Source organism: Symphalangus syndactylus, chromosome 11 (genome assembly GCF_028878055.3).
Source record: "Symphalangus syndactylus isolate Jambi chromosome 11, NHGRI_mSymSyn1-v2.1_pri, whole genome shotgun sequence".
NCBI lineage: Eukaryota > Metazoa > Chordata > Mammalia > Primates > Hylobatidae > Symphalangus > Symphalangus syndactylus.
This window is the reverse complement of record NC_072433.2, coordinates 109,364,288-109,383,358: the sequence shown is the minus strand read 5'-3', so window position 1 is coordinate 109,383,358 and position 19,071 is coordinate 109,364,288. Positions and strand designations below refer to the sequence as shown.

General features: G+C 41.2%; 1 protein-coding gene and 1 long non-coding RNA gene across 10 annotated transcripts in view; one reads left to right on the top strand and one right to left on the bottom strand.

Moving 5' to 3' along the window:
• SNCAIP (synuclein alpha interacting protein) overlaps window positions 1–10,690 on the bottom strand; it is a 150,184-nt gene extending 139,494 nt beyond the window's left edge. For 5 of the 9 annotated variants that reach the window (XM_055298942.2, XM_055298947.2, XM_055298951.2 and 2 more), the window contains exon 1: window positions 9,901–10,024. The gene's annotated coding sequence lies outside the window, so the exon portion shown is untranslated. Of the gene's footprint in view, window positions 1–9,261; window positions 9,362–9,900; window positions 10,025–10,554 lie in introns of those variants that run through there. The other 4 variants (XM_055298943.1, XM_055298949.1, XM_055298944.2 and 1 more) reach the window with 3 other exon arrangements.
• Window positions 366–5,016, top strand: LOC134731853 (uncharacterized). The gene is made up of 3 exons (XR_010114491.1): window positions 366–483; window positions 2,926–3,088; window positions 4,734–5,016. It is a non-coding gene; the product is annotated as an uncharacterized lncRNA (long non-coding RNA).
• Window positions 10,691–19,071: the final 8,381 nt, after the last annotated feature.

Sequence of the window (19,071 nt, the reverse complement as noted above, 5' to 3'; positions counted from 1 at the left end):
ATCTCCAGTTCTCTCACAGGGAGTAGTGATGACTCTAAAACCACTGGAAACAGAAAGTTCATCGTGATGACTCTAACAGCTCCCTGATTGTATATTTAATGTTCTATATGTCAGTTGGCCTTGTTTGCAATCTCAACAGGAGGCTTGTTCACTGGACAAGTTTTTGTTTTCGTGTTTGGTATGTCCAGTTTTTTTTTGTTGTTGTTGTTTTTCCATGCTGTTAAATAAGACTTATGATTTCACATACTAGACTGCTTATAAGTTCTTCTAGTATTTGATATTAAAAGACGTGAAACAAAAACCAAACAAGGTGTATACAGTCTCAATACAATTCTAGGTTAGAAGCCTAGATGTGTGACTGGAGATGCCTCCTGTCCATTCAGTCTGACTCCAATGTGGTTCTGCAGCAGTGGACAAAGATGGGAGATTGAAACAGGAGCCCCTGCGATGGGGAAACAGAGCCAGGGAGCACGGGTTGGACAGGTGAGCCTCCATATACAAAGCCCTTCAACTCCTGGGGTTACAGTTATCCCTCTTTTGTTCATTAATGATTCACCATGTACCCACTGCCAACGGTGGGCTTTCTAAACACTGCACTCTACACCAGGGATAGAAAGATGACAAAGACATATTCCCTTCCCCCAAGAGTCCAGGTTTGAGAAAACAACCTTGTGAACCTTCTATTGGAGCAGCAATAAAGATCTGAGCTAAGTGTCGCGGGAGGCTGAGGAGGTGGTCGTTAAGTCTGTCTTAGGCATTCCAGGGTCTCCTCAGAGTCCAAGCCCGTAGTCCACTGCAGGGGTCATCAGCCACCTGTGGTCACATTGGAATGTGGCCATTCTGAATTGAGGTAAGTAAAAAACATACACCAAATTTCAAAGATGTAATATGGGAAAAAAAGAATGTAAGGTACTTGGTTAATGATTTTTTATACGGATTACATATGGAAATGCTACCATTTTGGCTATATTGGGTAAGATATATTATTAAAATTGATGTCACCTGTTCCCTTTTACTTTTTTAAGTGCACCTGCTAGAAAATATGAAATTGCCTGCATGGCTCCCATTCATGGATCCTATTACATTTCTATCTGCCAGTGCAGGTTGGTGCAGTCACAAGACAATACTTCAGGAGAAAACCTGGGGAGGCGGTCTCAGGGCAAGAGGGTGAGAGGGGGAAATGCCTATGGAATGAGAAAGAGACAACAGGGGGACCCATAAGGGGCTATAAAGAGAGTGCATTTGCCTTCTGAGTTGTGCCTGCCTGCCGGACTCATTTGCAGCAAGAGAGACCAGAACATAAAGGCCACGATAATAACATCTCAAATAAATTAGAAGCAGCTTGTGGTTTATAGTGAGCAATGCTCTACTGGGGACCAGACCAACCAGTTACCCCTGCCTTCACCCCATCTGTAGTTAAGTCATTTGGTCACTGTTGCCTTCTCGTCTGCAAAGGGGGTACTGAGATTAACTGCTTGGCCTGCATATCCCCCTGACTCTGTCAACTAAGTTTTAGGAAACCCGAAGCGCTCTAAACATCCTGGGGGAAGAAAGGGCTGGAGAAGTATACAATGTTTTGTGACCATAGTTTTCAAGCTGAAAAGAATGAAGAAACTTGAATAGAATAAATTCTTGTTACTTCCTTTTTCATAAAACTTACCACGCTTTATTTCAATTATTTATTAGCCCCCTTCCTAGCTAGATATAAGCTAGCTATAAATACCATGAGCTCAGGATCCACATCTGTCTGCTCACTGCTGTAACCGCAACTTAGAGGACAGAGCCCAGAATACAGGCCTCAATAAATATCTGTGGAAGAGGGGTCACATGGAGAATTTGCAGTCATTTTTACTGTTGAGCATCTGTTAAGTTAAAGTTTCCAAGTGTGCAAACTACTCGGAAATGAATAAGAGGTAGAAACTTACCTAGAGATGATCAAACCAGTAGTGCTGTCACTCTAATGATGTTATCTGTCCTACTGTGAAGACATTGTCACAGGTGAAGGAGGAGAGTGAGCTGAGACCTTCCCAGCCCTCAACTGCTCTTGCACTGGACACATTCCAGGAAGCTCTTGTGGCAGAAGCAGCCACTTAACTTACTTTCAACAAGAGAAGCTGAAGGCTGAGGGAAGTCAGGACCAACAGAGGATCCGAATTTCAGTGGCACAAGTCTTATGCTTCACTTAGTTGCATGAATGAGTGCGGAAGCAGCATGAAGTAGTGGTGATACAAACCTGGGTTCTGTGTTTAATTCTATTCTCAGTACTTGCCCAGTGGGAGACTCTAAGTTCCCTCTCTGAACCTCGTTCTCCTCCATGGCTTAAAACTAGACTCATAATGCATGGCTTAGCTATAATGTACCTTTCAAAAAGGGCTGGCATCCGGTAAACACTGAATAAATGGTTACATGTCAAACACGGTAAACATTCAACAATGGCTAATATCTTCCTTCTGCATCAGCTTTTAAAAGAGATTTTTTAACCTGGAGTCCAAGGAGTCCCAGGAAATCCACAGATGACATTCAATGGATCCTTGAAATCCCTAAAATTAAATACAAAGTGGGGTATGTGTGCACACCTTTTCTCTTCAAGGCAAGAATCCATAGCTTTCATATGATGGTCTTAAGGCTGTCAGACTGAAAACAGTTTAAGAACTATTGAGCTTCTGTGGCTTCCAAAGTGTTTAGCTCCTTCTGTTTATCTATGGAATAGCTCTGTGAATGACTCTCAAAATCAAGCTTTTCTGTGCCTCCTCAAGAGGCCTGCATTTTATATGCAGCAGTACAACTTCCTTCTATAAGATGCTTTTATTTTCTGGCAGCAGCAGTATCACAGGAAGATGACTGGAATTTATAAGAAAGAAACTGATCTTAATTTCAGCAATAGTACTGGAGCCCTTACCTCTTTAAATACATCTTTTTCCATAGTTTTTTTTATAGGATTGATGACCAAAGAAGGCAGCTATAATGTTTTATTCTCAAGATGATGGTTACTCATCTTAGAAGAACAACAACAACAACAACAACAAAAACATAACAGATGAATGGGAAGAGCCCCATCAAAGCTTTATTCTACTCCTCAACAACTCAGGTGAGTGTCTGGCCGCTTGGCAGCTGCCAGGAAGAAGGAGCTTAGTGGCAGACAAACTGCTTCACATCTCTAAATCTTTGTTTCCTCATCTGTTTAAAAAAAAAAAAAAGATGATAACAGTGACACCTCCTTCCTAGGGCTGCTATGAGAACTAAATAAGAAAGTAATTGTAAGGCATCTTGTAAGTACTCAAAACAGAGTGCCTCATAAATATTAACTATTAAATATCCTCTCTGATGACAGGGGGAAAATGATTCCTTATCTGGTCTCTGACCCATAGATTTTAGCCTGGAGATTTACTCTGGGTCACTGATATTTTCCCGCCTTCTCCTTAAGGTTGTTATTAGTGACCAAGTAATAAATAAGTACATAAGCCATTGGGAAAACTGTTGAAAAAGTGTCTGAGCAGCAGCTTCAAAGAGAACCTGTCTTCATGTCCCAGTATCCTAAGAGGCAAATGTGAAAATCAATTTAGAGGAAATAGAATATACCTAAAGAAAGTCACCTGAAAAAATGAAAGATGAATGATTCAACGCACATTTTTCTTTCATTTATTTAAAAATTTTTGAGATACATGGTGGGCAAGGCACTGTACTGAGCACAGGATGTGCAAAGATAAGGAAGTAAATCCAGCTCTCAAGACATTTAGTCACAAAGGGAGACAGACATGTATATCCAAGGCCATACACACCACAGGATACAGTGTGATGTGGGGAGAGGCTGGGAGGGGATGTTCGGCAGAGGCTTCTTGAAAAAGCAACACTTGAGATGAGTTTAGAAGGATAAGTAAATGTTTAATAGTTCATAGTTTGAGAAAGAAGAAACAATATTCCACAGAGACAACAGCCCAAGTAAAAGCACATGCAATGAAGCATTTAAGCATGGGGATAATATGGGCAGCTAGAAGAAGGCATTGCTGAACATACCAGCACCTACAGGAGGAGGCAGGACTCACCTCAGAGAGAATCTTTGAATTCATGGTAGGAGCCTGGACTTTTCTCCAGGACTATGACAAGGTTTGGAATGGTTCTTAGCAGGGAGTTATATAATTCAATTTTATCTATTCTTTAGAAAGAGCAAGCAGGCAGCGGTGAGGAGGATGGGTTGAAAGCTGAGAGACTGAAGGCAGCATTTGTAGAGGTGACTTGGGAAGAGTAAAACATGAAAGGAAGTGGAGCAGGAGGTCTTGGTGACTGATTAGGTGGAGGAAGAAAGGGAGAAGGTCAGATCAAGATCATTCCCGGGTCTCTGGCTTGGGGGTGTAGTGAGAGGATGATATGCCTGTCAGGGAAAACAGGTTTTATAGTATTTAATAAATATCTGCTGTTTTTGCATGCACAGCATCTCCTATCTCTTCTTTTCAATATTTCCTTTTAAAAACTACCCCTTCCCTGCTCTCAGGTTATATGGTTTAGAAGAGTTTTGCTGACTAGTCTCCCATGTACTTCCTTCACTCCCATACACTCCTTCCCATCTGCTGTTACACATACCACTCTCCCATTCCAAAAGCCTCCAGGACTGGGCTCTTAATCAAAGCTGAGTCAAGTGGCATGGCCCAAATCTCCGGCCATAGGGTCTGATTCAAGCATATGCATGTGATCAAAGTGGTCTACTTAAAGTTAATCCTGAATTCTCTTTTTCTCAGGAATTAAGCCTAAAGCTGCAGATGAAATTTTGCCACCATGAAGAAAAGAGGAAATCAGAATTGGATTCTTTCTGAAGTTTTCCTTTACAATAGCCAGTATATGCCCTTTCCTACTTGAGCAAGTATAAACTGGGTTCCTGTGATTTGCAACCAAGTGTCCTGACAAACACAAGGATGAAAGACAACTGTGTCTCAATAAAGAAAAAATAGTTTATTTTTATGAGTGGTGGATTTAAAAAACCTACATTACTGTGAGAAGAGTACCTTAAAACATTTAAGTCTACAAAAGGCACTTAGGGACTTTATAGCAAACTCTACACTTAATAATGAAAAGCCAGACCAGATAGTTTCAAAAAACGTTACTGCACCAGATAATGGCACATCCACTCATTCAATTAACATTTATTGAGTGTCTTCAGGGATTTTAGACTTGTGCAATAAAAATGATAAAAACGTATTCTTTGGTTTGAGCTGGTCCATCCAAGGTCGTTCCATAAAGAGCAGCTGTGTATGCTGTTCAGACTAATTGTGTGAAGTTGGAGAGGCCAGGTGTTTCTGTCTGGCCCAACAGCTGCACTTTGTGGTAAGGGCACCACCTGAATTTCAGTCTGGCCATAAAATGAGGCTGATGAAACAGCACCTTGCATGAGCTTTTAGGTGAAAGGCAGAACAGAACATGTGTAGAATTCTTCTCCCTTCTAATAAAACATCCATTAGCGTTTATGAAGGAGTCTGGATGAGGCATTGTGCCAGACCCTCTTTTCTTTATTTTCCATAAGAAAACTCCACCACAAGCATGGGTTCAACTATTATTCATGCATCTACACTCTATGGAAATATGCCTAAGTTGTCACCTCCTGCCTTCTTATCTCTTGCTTCCCCATGGCTAGGCCAAAATAAATCTTCAAGTGTTCATCTGTGGTGAGCATTTGTTGGTCTTGTCACCCTATTTCCATCTCCACTTCTGATAGCAGTGCTCCAGTGTCCTTTAAGGGTGAACCTACCCACTTTGCATTGTGTGCTGACCTGGTGTGGCTGTCAGTCAGTGCTACTGGCTCAGGAGTGTGCAAATTAAGTCAAAGGTGTTCTCTTGCCTGGTATGCTTAGTTTAAGGGCAGAACACTCTAAGGGCAGACCTTCAGCTGTGCCTTGGAGAAAGAACATCAGTTCTACTCCCCAGGTAATTTCTGTTTCCATCCTGAGAGTAGTGGTTCTGACTTCCTTTTGACATCTTAGGGAATCCCTGGAGGTTGTATTTTGTTTTCTGTTGATATACACATAAAGAAACTTAACTATATACAATAGTGCACTGTGATTTAAACACTAAACAATACCTAACATTCATAGCCTACTCTGCAGCTTATAAAGTACTTTCACATTCAATTTATCTCTTTTAATCAACATTTCTGGAACTGAATTTTTCTCCTCCCCCCAAATAAATCACTTATTGATTTTTCTATTTCTTACAAAACACAATCATTCTTTCAGTCACTTAAGTTTTTTTAAATCTCAGAATGATTTCGACTTTTTGCTTTTACTAACCCCCTATAATCAGTCACCTCATCCTAAATATGGGATCTCCCAGATCGATCCCTTTCCAATTTTCCTGCCTCCATTTTTGTCAAAACCATCAACTTTCAACAATGCTCAGCTCATCTTGCCACCAGCCTCCTGTCTCCAAACCATCCCAACACCACTGTGAGAAGGATATGACTAAAATTTCATTATCATTGTGTCATACTTCCTCTACCTGGGGTTTATAGAAAAAAAATTGCAGGACAATGATTTACTGGACAATTCCTTAACCTAAATACTAGGCTATTGCTAAGCAGGCTCCAATATGCTCTCCTAACATATTATTTTCAGCAGAAAACATCTGCTAGACATAAGTATCCTCAAAAATGTAGTAGATCACAAAAACTGGCTCTAATTTTTTGCAGCTCCTTCTCATCATAAGTGGACTCTTTCTATACCCCTTGAATCTGGGGTAACCTTCTGACTTGATATGGCTAATGGGAGAGTAGCTAATGTGATTCAAGGTGAGGCTTTAAAGTTGCTTTTGCATTGCAGTTTGTTCTTTTGCTGCTCTTACAACACTGTTTGATTTGCCATGTAAAGAAGCCGAGGGGAGTGTGCTGAAGAATGGGAGGTACGTCCCAGCCACTCGTTATGTTACCCTGGCCAACAGTCTGATAACTGCCAGACATATAAGTAAAGCCATTCACAATTATACCACCAGCAGACTGAAAATGTCTGAGGGAACCTAACTAAGAATAGCAGAAGAACCATCTCACTGAGCCCAGCTCAAATTTCTGACCACCAGAATCATGAGCTATAGTAGCAATTTTAAGTAACTGCGTTTTGTGGGGATTTGTTATCCAGCAATGAATAACTGATATAACATTTAAGCTACTTTGATCACTCTCTCCTCAGAATTCCTTTTCAATTACTATTTAGCGTCTTAGGCACTCAATTATGCAATGTGTTCTTCGATGTTTTGGATCATTTAATTTTCCATGGGTCCTATTTCCTATGAAAATGCTCCTTGTGAAAAGACCATGCATTTTAAATTGCTATATTACATATAAGCACAAAGTAAATGCATGATAACTATTTAGGAATCAATTAGTACCTTCCCAGGGCCCAGCTATCAGTCTTTTCAATTAAAAATTATTTTAACGCATATTTTGATCATTAACTTCAAAAATGTATAAAACCGCTAAGATGCAAACCATAAGATATAAAATCTAGTTACCTAACCTATAAAGTGAAAAATCATGCATAGTACATATGATACTAGCAAACAAGTTATTGATTCATTTTCCATAAATAACTTCCTGAAAGTGAATCTGTATATAAATCAAATGGGCACAAAAAATAAGTATATAAGGGTAAAAGTTTCACAGAAGCAACTATTTGATTTTCACCAGGATATCATTTTTCTCCCAAGACACATATTTCTCCTATGTGGTTTGCAACTGTAACCTGACAAACTGCCAAAAACAAAGCTTCTATTCTAAGAGTGTTACTGCTTCTCTTGTTGCTATTCAATTAGATTTTGCATTTAAAAGAGAAATTCCCTTGTGTTTCCTATAATGATGCACCTGCTCCTTGGGAGATTTCCTCTTTTGACAAGAAATGCCTTAAATCTGGCAAGAAAAACAGCTCCAGGCTTTTTCTGATAATATCAAAGATCATTTGTTTCTATTAGATGTTTGCGTGGGTTTCTCTTAAGAGCAGTAAAGTACTGCTACAATTTCTTCCAAAACAATAGCACGCACAAAGTTTCTTGGCTTGCATTTCCACTCTACACCTGCACCAGAACAACTGTCTGGAATTAGCAAAGTTGTGACAGAGTAGACAGAGAAATGCATTTGCTTTAGTCACTTCCTTTTGGATATCAACAAATGGTAACCGTCAAATTCATAATGCAGCATCATTTCAAATCTACTGTCTGTAACTTTTCTTCATGAAATGCTTGCTACAGAGAAAATGAAATTTATATTCAAAATTATATCCCTTCTTTTCAAAATCCCACGCTATATTTTATTTCTAACTGAGGTGTCCAAAAGATCCTTAAGAGAAGCACCATCTTTTACTTTCTGATTCCAGACCTGTTAATGCATACATATTTAGTTATGGGTAATCCTCAGTTAATACTCCCTTTCCAGAGATAATTCCGCGATCAGTACCAAAATACTGCACCTTCCAAATAGTCCTGAGGACTGCTTAAAGGTGTCTCCTTGTACTCTAACCATGCTGAATGTAATTTAACTTTGAGATGCATCAGAAACAGTCAATAGACTTTCTCTCCCAGATGTGTACACATTAGCATACTACACCTTGTTCTTTGCCTTTTAAATTTTCAATATGTACAAATGAAATACAGATTTCAACCCACTCCCAATTGGGATGTCTGCTCCATAAAAGAAAAATAGGTTTTTCCCTTCCTACAGATTCAGCAACGAAAGTAGTGCTTGAAAATTACGTGTTTAGAGTGACACCTTGGAGAACTGACATACTCTGCACACATGTAATCCTCATAAACCTCCCCAGACAGCCCTTATTTCATTTTGCAAACTGCACCCTGGCCAGGCTCCACGGCACGTGGTGTGTGGCGAGACTGTCCTGCAGCAGTTCTCCCGTCCTCCGGGCTCTTTGATGGGCACTTGTCAGTAACAGCCAAGAGGAATCCGATCCTGCCTCCAGCAAGTGAAAAGGGGCACCGACAGTAATGCTTCCTTAATTAACTTTCCCAAGGAAAGCAACGTTCCCACAGGAAAAAACAACACGTTCCCCCCTCCTAGCGGTCCATTGAAAATGAGCAACAATGCTGTTGCCTTTTTGTTTCCTAAGACTTTCTTCGCTGCAAGCAGTAGCGTGTTCCTCAAAGAATGCTAGTATTTCCTGTGGAAACTGTATGGCTGCCAGTAATGGCTCATAATTTTCCCTCTTTTCTTTTCGTAAAAATGAAATAAACAAAATGTGGCCTTTGACAAAAGCTAAAATTGGATTCACCACACTTAACCACCTGCAGATGAAAGTCATCGCCAAGAGACAAGGCCAAGAGAGAAACATTACCCTCTGAAATCCACGCGGACCAGCCTGGGACGCAGGACAGCACTAGAGGGAGGCTGACGGAGCCCGGGCTGGACAGGGCAGTCGGAGAGCTGGTGCTGATGAGCGAGGGGCGGCAGCAACACCAGACGTCCCTCTTCTACAGCTATTATTACCGTCGTTAGTACTGTCGCTATTACTATTACTTCCCCCCACCCTCTCCATCTCAGCTCCTCCGAGCCGCGGCACTGCCTATCCCTGCCTGCGATAAGATCCCGGGTGGCAGCAAGAATAAGAACCACATAAGGCGGGCAAATGAAAAGAACAATCCTTTGGAAACCGAGGCGGGGGTTGTTTCCCCCTTTCCCCAGTAAAGCAGCCGCTGTCGCCACCACTGTTACTATAGAGACCTCCCCCCAAACCCTTTCTGCAGAGGCGCCTCTGCTGCCCGGAGCAGCCGAGACTCGCGGCACAAAGGGGGCTCGGGGCTTGGGGAGCAAGGGCGACACCCGCCGGGGTCGCCTGGTGCAAACTTGGAAAGGCTGAGCCGCCGGCTCCCCGCCTCCCGCCTCCCGCCTCCCCGCGGCGTCCGCTTGGGACCTGGACTCACCCGGGGCGCCCGGCGCGCCGGCAGCTCGGGAGCGCGAAGGGACTGACGGACCGACGGACTGACCGCAGCGGCAGGAGCAGAACAGCCTCGGCCGAAGCAGGCGGGCGGCGGAGGCGCTGCCGCGGCCCCGCTACGTCACAATGCGGCCCGGCCGCGGGCGCAGCTCCCCGGGCCCCCCAACGGGCGCGCGCAGGCGGGGGCAGCCTGGGCGGCCGCGGCCCGGAGCCGGCGCGGGGGGACGCGGAACGCAGCGCGGGCGCCCGGCCGGCGACGGGGGCGCGGCCACTACTGCCACTGCCGAGGCTGCCGGGGCCGCCGCGCCCTCAGGCTGCGCTGCGCCCCTGCGGCCGCCCCAGGCCAGCTAGCCCCGCTCGGCCTGACTGACAGCGACCCTCCCCGCGGCGCCCCCGGCTCGGCCCACGCCCCTCCCTCGCCGCTTCCTCACCAGGGATCCCCCGGCCTGCCCGCCGGCTCCTGTCCACGAACCTGCTCTTTCTTTACCTTTCGCTCTTTTTACCTCGACTGCCGTTGCTTTTCTCCAACTGGGGCTCTCCTCTCCTCCCCGCCTACTTTTTGTCCCCGCTTCCCACTTTTCTCCTCCTGCCCCCAGCTTCCTTGCTTCGCGGCCTCTCCCCCTGGAAATCGCCCCCTCACCATGATCCAAGTGTTAACCGCTGCCATCTCATTGGTCCCCAGACCATTCCAGGGTTCCAGCATAAACCGGGAGAAGAGACTGGGGAAGGCGGGGAACGGAAGGTGGGCATGGCCCTGGGAAACTCATGTCTGAGAAGCCTTTTGGCAGAGTATTTCGCGTTGGCACGGAGTCTTCACCCCCACCCCTCCCCCCGAAGCTCGCCCACCCCTGAGGACGTGGCCAAGGAGAGGAGGGCAAGGGTGGCTTTGCCTGCCTTGAATGTTCTGTTCTCAAGTGTGAGTGGATGGAGAAGATGTTGGGCTGAAATAAAGACTTTTTAATTCAACGACGTTTCAATATACCAATGGCCCTACAGTAATATTAACTTTACTTTTATTGTCTCTTAATTGTTGAGGGATTGGGGGTGGGAGGCTGTTGGATGAGGCGTCAGCAACGCCTGCAGTGGTGACTACTTCTTTCCCTATTTCCGAAATGAAATCAGGGGTTGTGGAAGCATTTATGGTAACCTTGGCTCACGACTGTCTCGCTGTTGCCCTCTGGAAAGCTTTAAATGGTCTGAGAAATCTCTTTCCCAGGCGAGATGGCTTGGAGAAGTTCACTCAGCAAAGCCATTGAGGACCACACTCTTGTTACAGAGTATGGCTGCTTGCCTGATGCTGCCCCAGAAAAAAGCATGAGGAAGTAAGTCTTGGTCAGTTTAGAGCCATCCTCATTCCCATGCCAGTTACAGAGGACAAGAGCGGCGCCAAGATCCTAGGACACCCGGCACTGAGTAGTGGCAATGGGGATGTGTGATCTTGTTACAACAAGATTGGAAGGCTCTGGTTGTTTAAAGCTGGGGTTTCCTGGGTGACTAGCCTAAGACTGCCTGCAGTCTTTGGAGTCCACAGTGTACTAGGAGGGCATAGCCGGAGTAATGCTTGCCCTGGACCTGTTCGGAGCAGGACCATCGTCATTGAAATGAGGACTAACTTGAATGCCAGCAGAAGACATTTCTCATGCGTCTAATTCCATTTCCTACTGAAAACCTAAATTTCTTTCTCGGCTTTTGACATAAACAGCCAAGAGCATGTCCCGCGGTGTTGTAATTTGTTTATTGTAATTTATCGTGTGTAAGTCTTAAGTACATACATGGAAAGTGGCTTCACAATTTTAAAAATACACATTATCCCCCAGTAGAAAATATAAAATTGGATGACATCATGTGGCACTAAAAATACTTGAAAATATTGGGTTTAATTTGTTCACATCTGGTTAAAATAAAACTGCCTTTTTTTTTGCCTAGTGTAAACTTTGAGAAAAGCACATCTTGCTTTCATCCAGTAGATGTGGATGGGATTGGTGTCACCCTTGACATGATCTACAGAGAACATACTTCATTTCCATTCTCTTAAATATTTTGACACCCTGTTTTCTGAAAATCAGATTTTAATTTATTGAAGGAATCATTTACTGAAGAATTGTAAATGGTCATCTCCTTCCAACTGTCCTAAATATTCATTAGCTCTGGTCAAGCCAGGTGTTAATTCAGTACAAATGATTCAACAAGAAGGGGTCTGATAGTGCTGTAGGTACAGAAAGTGGGTTGTCCTGGGAAATAAAGTTTCCCATTTTTGCATAGCCAAGGGAATAGCATGCCACAGTGTAAAAGAGCAACCTTTTGAGTTGTTGTTTCGGATATTTTCCTCTATTTTTTATAGTTCTTTTGTTATGTTTTTTCGGTTTCTAACATGTTTTTGATTACATACTTAGCATTGTTTCCATGTGATTGTTTTTACAGTGTGATTTAAATCTAGGCTTATACATACTTTCCCACATAGGCTGTGTGTTTGCTTTCCTTTGGACTGTTTATTGGTTTGCTTCTCCTGTGCATACCCTTGCCAAATTCAAACTACAAATTGATATACCAAAGTGTGGAAGTAGTCCTTATGTTGCTTCTTACTGACAACCAGTTTCTGGCATTCAGTTTTCTAATCAAGCAGCTGCCTCTATGGGCTAGTTATTCCCAAGACGTGGCTTAGCAGCCCAGCCACTGGCTCATTTACCATTTTTTAGGATGCCCCACCCATGCCTGCCACAGCACAGGGTGTACTCCTCTTAAAGCACTTAGCATACTTCTGTTTCTTGTCTGTTTCTTATCCCCTTCTATTCAATTGTCAGTTCCCATCATGACGACAGGGCGTACATATTACTCATATTTGGATCCTCAACACTGAACACATTTTTATACTCAAGAGTTAGCTACTGAAAATAATTAGTACAAAAATGCATTTCACTCTGTATATCATCTGCCAAAGAGCTGCCAGTAATTTGTTCATTTAATTATTACAATTAAACATCTGTCTCCTCTACCCTTTTACCCAATTTCTATAAATATATCTTTATAGTGCTACAAAAATTGGATAAAACTACCATAACACTATTGACGATCAAATAGAAAAAAAGTTCCTTATTTTTTCTATTTTTAAAGTGTAGATTTGACTTAACCATCCAAATCTGTGGTAAAAGCTCAGATTTTTTATTCTTATTGATGAGTCTGCGTCATTCTGATCCTGGTTGGGAACTATAATTGGTCAGGTCAGGCTGCTCTTTTATTCTGGAGCTGAGTTTTATTTGCTTGGCTCCCACTGTATATATGTAATTATAAGTTATTTATATCAAGAATCAGACTAAATATTTATGCAAATTTGATTATATCAGTCAGGATAGGTTAGGTTGTGCTACAGTAACAAACAATCCCATAACAACAACCCCAAACTTCCATAGATTAATAAAAATGTATTCCTTGCTCCCACTGTACAACAGTTGCACATGGGCTGCATCTTTGCTTCATGTCTTTCTCACTTTAAGACTCTAGCCCAAGCCAGGTATAGTGGCCCATGCCTGCAGTCTCAGCACTTTGAGAGGCCAAGGCAGAAGGATACCTTAAAGCCAGGAGTTTGAGGTTACAGTGAGCTATGATTCCTCTACTGTACTCCAGCTTATGAGACAGGGTGAGACCTCATCCACCCCCGGCCAAAAAAAAAACAAAAAGATTGCAGCCCAATGGAGGAGGCACTAACAACAATATTGCTGGTAATTCTAGGTAGAGAAATACATCCCTCCAGTATTTTATGCTAGGAATTAAATGCTTCAGCTCAGAAGTTACACAAATCACTTCTGCTCACAGCTCAGTGTCCCGAACTAATTGTGTGGCTCTACCAAATCACAAGAGGACAAAGAAGTGCAATTCTTACAATATTAGAATAATCCTAGAATATTTGGTAATAATTAGAATATTTGGTAAATAATCCTTAGAATATTTGGTAAATAATAATATGAGGAAATATGAACATATTACACTTCACTGTAGATATTATAAAACATGAGAAAATTCTCTGGGTATTTTACATAAAAGCCAGAGAGCTTAAGGATAAAAACGGATGCTGAAGAGAAGTATAAATTCTATAGCAGTTTTAATTTCGTAAATAACTGCAGGAAAAAAAAAGAGTAAAGAACTGTGGACTTTGATGAAGAATGATTAGGAACCCAGTTTTTGAACATTTTTGAGTTTTACAAGGAAAGAAATCATTATAGAAAAACATGGAGTTACCTAGTTTTCTAGCAGGTTTTAGGTCACGCTCACATTTTCTCCCCACCTCCTTTTCGCTGAACGTTACCTCCCTTATCTTTTTCTTTAGGCCAGGGCACATCTTTTTGGCCATGTGCGTCCTTGTGTGCTCGAGCTGGGTGTGACTAACAATTTGACATTCCTCACCTGATCTGTTCTTTGTGATCGCTTTTCACTTTTAGAAAGTTATTTTTTTCCTTCACTATTTCTTTTTTTCTCTCTTCTTGTGCCAAGTGTTAGTATTTTGCATCTTCTTAGCACCTCTGATAGTTGTAGTGGGGAGGGAGATGAAATCCAAATCCAAAAGCTTAACTAATTACAATATAGCAGCTTTAATAAAAGATTTAGTGTAGAAGAAATCTTATGGATTGTTAATCTGATTCCTTGAGATTATCCTGGGATTCCAATGAATTCTATTAATCTGTTCTACCCATTCCTACATATCATTCATCAGCAGCTTTGTTGTTGGCATTTTAAATGGAAACTATTAGACATGTGCAAAAACACAATCAGATAAATGAGTGTCTTGCCATGTGTTATGAGGCATTTTGGGGCAAAAATAGAGACTATCCACAAGGGACTAATGCGTTTTCTAGAAATCATGTGATTTGGGGGCTGTGATCTTTCCCCTGTGCTTGTCTTCCATAATGAGTTACTATCAGAGAGCATAGTCAGTCTGGGTAGCAGCTAGAATATAGACAGAAGCTCTGAATTTCAAAGTCCATTCAGGCAGGCAATGTATAAGCTTCATGACTGAACTACTCTTACTTTAACCCAACAGCTGGGATTTGGCAGGTTAGCACTGAGGCTGACTTGGGCTCACTCTCCACCTAGGCCTTGAGAGACTCTTTGCCTCTCCTCACTCAGCTTCATCTGTAAACCTTCCATTTTGATTTAAAAGTGGTATTTCTACAGCTACCTGAGCCCCATTGGACTAGTTGCTTTCCTCAGGGATTCTATTCACATTGTCTTCAACAAGTTGCTTTTTCCTGGACACTTTTACTGGAAAGCCTTTAACCTCCCAAGGTGGCCTATAGTTTTCAGGTGTATTTGAATGACTCCCCTTGGGTCACATCACGTCTCCCTATCTGTCCACTGTTGCCCCTGGTCTGAATCAGGCTTCCAGTGACAATGGTGAAATCTACCTGAGCCTGGTGCTTCCAGAAAACAGTGATGATTGAGAAATCCCTCAGCTTTTTAGTGTTACAGGAAATGGCTCACCACAAATAGCCACCCTTGCCCATGTGACTTAAATAAAACTCTCAGCCCACTCTTTCTCACGACCCCCATAAGATTCACAGATGACTCCTTTGTTTACCTAGCACGAGGCCAAACACAGACTTTCCCCTTTTTCCTGGATCTGCTGATAAGACCAGACACAGACCCTTCAACTTCCCATTCTCTATCTTATGAATGATTAGCTGAGATTAAAACTGTTTGTCCCTCTGAAACTTGCTAGACACAGAGATAAACATTTCCTCTTCAGCTAACTGACCTAGACTTTCCCTGACTGCAAAACGACCCAAACAATAAATCATCCCACCTGTAATTTGTCTATTCTTCCTCATAAAATCTAAGGGCAAATCAACCTACAGAAACATTCTGATATTCAGATTTAGGGTGTTCTTGTATTACAAGAGCATGAATAAAATCAATGTTCTCTGGTTATTTTCTTTGACACCATCCTTTCCCCCTTTGTATTCTACTGTTTTTTTCATCTTCATTAATAACTACTTTAGTCACTAATGTAAAATGATATCATGGATCTGTTATTTAAACAAAAAGTGGTTATTTTAATAAGGAAGGGTGTTTAAAACCCTACAAATTGTACAGACTTATTCAATTTTTTCTTAGGTTTGTTTTCTCTATTGGTGAAATAAATAGCCCTCCTACATCAGAGTATTCATCTTGGGGATAAAAGAATATGACATACCCTTGCTGAATGGGAACCACATTTATTTTCATAACATGACATATGTGTATAGCAATATCTTAGTTATTAAATATGCAGACACGTCCTCTAGTGGATGCTACATCATAGAATTAATATACAAAGGCTTCCAAATTAGTAATTTGCCTACTAGGTTATACTACTTTCCAACGTGGGCAATAGGAAAGAGAAATATTTTCTAAGATGCAGGCCTAGAATGGGTGCTTTCAACAACTGGTATATCTCACAGATTAAAGACGATGTAAGGCGAGAGGGAGAAGGGGATGAGAGAGATCCGTAGGGAGGGGCACCTATACTTTCCCTCCCAGAATGACTCCCTGATTATAGGCCAAAATGCATAAAACCAAACATCATCTGGGGCAGTCTGACCTTGACTGGGGATTTCCATTTTCATGAAAAAAAAAAAAAAATGAGAAAGTTCACTTAAGACTGAAAAAATTGGGAAATCTTATGAAATTTATATTCTGTAAACATGGAGTACTCTTGGGCAAGGGCGCGTTTAGACACTAGAGATTTCACACGTGTGCATAAACACAGATTAAATCTCTAACTGAAGGTTTTGGTATTTGAAATAAATTTGATTAGGTTGCTTAAAAAGGAATGCAGGTCAGCTGAGTGTGGTTAAATGATTTGAAGAGAAATGCAGGTCAACTTCCGAACACCATGCCACATGCATGTGGATCTGACATGGCTGCAGGCTATAAAACCAATGAAAACACATTCCACTGATTACTTATCAATTGTAACAGCATTATATTTTTAATTGCTTCTGGTCCTAGAGGTAACTAATAAGTCTCTTTTCTTCATTTTGATAATAATTGTACTATAGCATATAATCTGTGCTTCGATATTACTATAATATAAATCCGCTGATATAGTTGGATTCGGAGTTTCTACTGTCTTCATAATACAAGTAATTTATCTCTTACTCATCTATTCTAACTTAAGAGCAAGGACATGCATTTGGAAATAATTAGATTGATTTATGGATGATGCACATGGCTATGAAATGGAAAAAGGGGATTTAGATCCATGGGGATTAAAGCTATAACTGACTTTAGTCTCTGGCTTTATCTTTAAGCAGCTTTTAGTGAGTTAATAGGACAGAAACTTGTTCCCCTTGGATAAGCTTCACAAATACGTTAGAATCGTTACATCTAAGTAGCAGCAGAAAGCTGTCAGTGCATGGAATGCTTAAGTAATTATAATCACCACTGTTCCAAACCAGAATAAATCCTAATTCCAAACAACTTTTGGGAAGAAAGACTAGTTCTGAAAATGAATTAAGGTTTTCAGTCCTCTTAGATATGACTATCTTGTGAATTTTACTTTCTTCCCCAAATTTGTAGCTTCTAGTACCAAATTCCCTGGACTGGGGACATATGGTCATCTTTATTAAAAAACAAGGAGAAAAATGCTAACTACATATTGAACTAGATGAAAAAAAAAAGCTGATGGCTGATTTAAAAAAAAAGTTCCTTGTAAATCATGGGGAATTTTTTAAAGGTGGTTTGTAGGAATAGAAAAGAAAGTAATTATTGATGGAATAAATGCTTTTAAATTCAAAGTCCAACGTAACCCTATAGTATAGAGGACTTAAGGATGTTAATCCAAGGGTCAGACTCCATGGGTTCAAACTCCAGCTTTACTTATTTTATCTTTAAAGTTATTATTTATTTATTAAGACAGAGTCTTACTCTGTTGTCCCGGCTGGAGTACATTGGCATGGTCTTGGCTCACTGCAACCTCTGCCCCCTGGGTTCAATTGATTCTCATGCCTCAGCCTCTTAAGTAGCTGGGATTACAGGCATGCGCCACCATGCCCAGCTAATTTTTATATTTTTAGTAGAGACAGAGTTTCGCTATGTTGGCCAGACTGGTCTCAAACTCCTGGCCTCAAGTGATCCACCCGCCTCAGCCTCCCAAAGTTCTGGGATTACAGATGGGAACCACCACGCTTGGCCGTATTTTATCTTCAACATTATTTAATATACCAGGCCTTATTTCCCTCAGCTACAAAATGAGATGCTAATAGTCTCTACTTCAAAAGACTATGAGACTTAAATAAGCTAATATTTTTTTAAAAATTTACAATTAAACATACTAAGAGAATTACTGTTTGTTAAGTAAGTAAACTCTATAATGCCTATGGAGTATGGGTGAATCCATTTGAAATATGGACCCTGAAGCTGAGTGCTGGCTAGCTGGCTATAAATATCCTTATTTCTCCACTTGTATCACGGCATTAAATAGAACTTGAATTATTTGCTCCTTAAGCCACAATAATAGTATATCTTATATTCTTATGTGGTAAGTGTATAGTTTTCCACAACCCTACTTTTATTATAGTCACAGTATGTGAAATGTTATTTGGAAAACCTTTTAGTTCATGTTTAAGTATTGCCATTGGTTCTCTGGCAATTTAAGGCATTTAATATCGAGATCTTCTCATTTGATACTAAACTTTGGTTTGTAAACAGCATTAACACTCTACCCAGACCTCCAAAGATGATTTGACTCATAACTCAAGAACAGACATAGAAGAAGAATTTTCAAAAATGAAACATCTGTAGTGAGAGGAGTATCATTAGCATTTTAAACTCTGTACTGATTTTAATATGATTTTGATATGTTTGTCATTAATTTGTTATCAGGGTAAAAATACAGTTCTTGAAAAAATACAAAGTACTTTTCCATGCATTTATTTAGCAAATATTCTTGGGCACCTGCTATGTACTGGGCACTGTGATAATTGTTTAGGCTCTGTTGAGGTGAACAGAACAGGCACAACAGACTGCCCTTATGGACAGTCAATAAACATGTGTTATTTCCTTGTTGCTAAGTGCTATGAAGACAAAACCCAGATAGCTGTGGCAGAAAATAAAGAAAGGATCTAATACAGCCTTGGGCAGTTAGGGAAGAATTCTGAGTTTTGAAGAATCAGAAGAAGTTAAT